Source organism: Solanum stenotomum, chromosome 7 (genome assembly GCF_019186545.1).
Source record: "Solanum stenotomum isolate F172 chromosome 7, ASM1918654v1, whole genome shotgun sequence".
NCBI classification, from domain to species: Eukaryota; Viridiplantae; Streptophyta; class Magnoliopsida; order Solanales; family Solanaceae; genus Solanum; species Solanum stenotomum.
Genome location: NC_064288.1, coordinates 8,479,061 through 8,481,130, shown reverse-complemented (window position 1 = coordinate 8,481,130; position 2,070 = coordinate 8,479,061).

Genomic DNA, 2,070 nt, shown 5'->3' with positions numbered 1-2,070 from the left:
TCGGGGTCAAATACGCCGTGTTACGTCTAGGGGGTACCTTTGGATCGTGACAAACCTTGTATCAGAGCATAAGGTTTTGGGAATGATATTTAGGTTGATGTCTCATGAAACNTTCTTCCATACTTAGTACTTTATGTGATAACCTATTTCTTCTACATCAACTATGAGTGTAGGTTCCGATCGTTGAGACATACTTCTACTTCCTTCAAGAGAAGCTTGGGTTGATTATTCCCTAGGCTTGGTGAGTCCTCAAGTTCGAGGACAAGATGTTATCATTTCCTAGTTTCTATTGTACTTTCTACTTTTGAGACTATATTGATGTAAAGGGCCTTTGACCCTATTTGTACTCTTTATTGTACTAGATGGTGATTGAGACAAGTCTAGATTCCTATTTTCGTTTATGAAAAATAAGTTGAACTTTGATTATAAAAGTTTTAAATTTTCCGCATCATTCTTATGACTTTATGTGTATGATTATGCTAAGGGCTTGTATGAGACCCCTTCGGGGTCAAATACGCCGTGTTACGTCTAGGGGGTACCCTTGGATCGTGACAAACTTTGTATCAGAGCATAAGGTTTTGGGAATGATATTTAGGTTGATGTCTCATGAAACATGTCTAGTAGAGTCTTGTTCATGAGTGTGAAGCGCGCCACACTTATGAATAAGAGGCTATAAGATGCTTAGGAACTTTCACTTCTTCCATTACTCTTTAGTCATGCTTTGGAGTCCTAACTATATGAAGTCCTTTTTCCTAACCCTTCTCTTGTGATTATAGGCAATGAACACAAGAAGAGGGAATGCAAAGAGGATGCAAGAGGAGGATGTGAATGAGGGAGTTCCTCCCCAAGCTCCTCAAGCTCCTAATGATGAAGGGGCTATGACTAATGTGGAGATAAGGGCGGCTCTCCAAACATTGACTCAACTTATGACGGTTCAAACTCAAGCCGTCACCATTCAAGCCCAAGTTATAACGACACAAGAAAATAGGGAAGTTGGGCCCCTTGTAAATCCTAATGTGAGCACCATGGCTTCAAGGTTGAGAGACTTCACAAGAATGAACCCTCCTATGTTCTTTGGTTCCAGGTGAATGAAGACCCACAAGAGTTTTTGGAAAAGGTCTACAAGATAGTGGATGCTATGGGGGTGACTTCTATTGAGAAAGCCGAACTAGCCGGGTATCAATTGAAGGATGTGGCCCAAGTATGGTATACGCAATGGAAGGATAATAGGGCTATAAGAGCGGGTCCCATTGGTTGGGAAGTGTTCAAGAATACATTCCTTGGTAGGTTCTTTCCACGGGAAAAGAGAGAAGCAAAGGTGGAGGAATTTATCAACCTTCGTCAAAGAGGTATGAGTGTCCAAGAATATTCTTTGAAATTTACTAAGTTGTCCAAATATGCCCCATCTTTGGTGTCTAATCCTAGAGATGAAATGAGCCGATTTGTGACCGGGGTGTCCGATTCAATTGAAGAAGAATGTCGTGCGGCAATGCTTCATGACAATATGGACTTTTCACGTCTAATGGTGTACACTCAACAAGTTGAGGAGACAAGGCTTAGGAAGAAGAATAGAGAGGTAAAAACGACAAGGACCAATGATGGTAATTCATCTAAGGGTAAGTTTGAGGGTCAAAATGGACCAAGGTTCAAGAAGAGGTTTTCCAACCAAAGCTCCACTAATGCTCCTAAGACCAACAAAGATAGGGTGTCTAAGCCTAAGCCTCAAAGAGGCAATAGGAGTGGACCTTCCATGGAGAGGCCTACATGTGCCTAGTGTGGTAAGAAGCATGGGGGAAAATGTCTTGCCGGTATGGGTCTGTGCTATGGATTTGGAAAAAGTGGGCATCAATTGAAAAATTGTCTAACCCGTATGGCCAACGGAAGAGAGGGTAATCAAGCTCCTCCAAGTGGTTCAAATCCCGATAGCCCTCCCTTCTACCCATTTCCTTTACATCCCCTCCCCTCTACCCCCTTCCCCTCTAGCTCCCCACCCTCTACCCCTCCCATCTACCTCCCATATACCTTCTCTCTACCATTCTCTACCCCCTACCCTTTCTTACCTCCTACCCT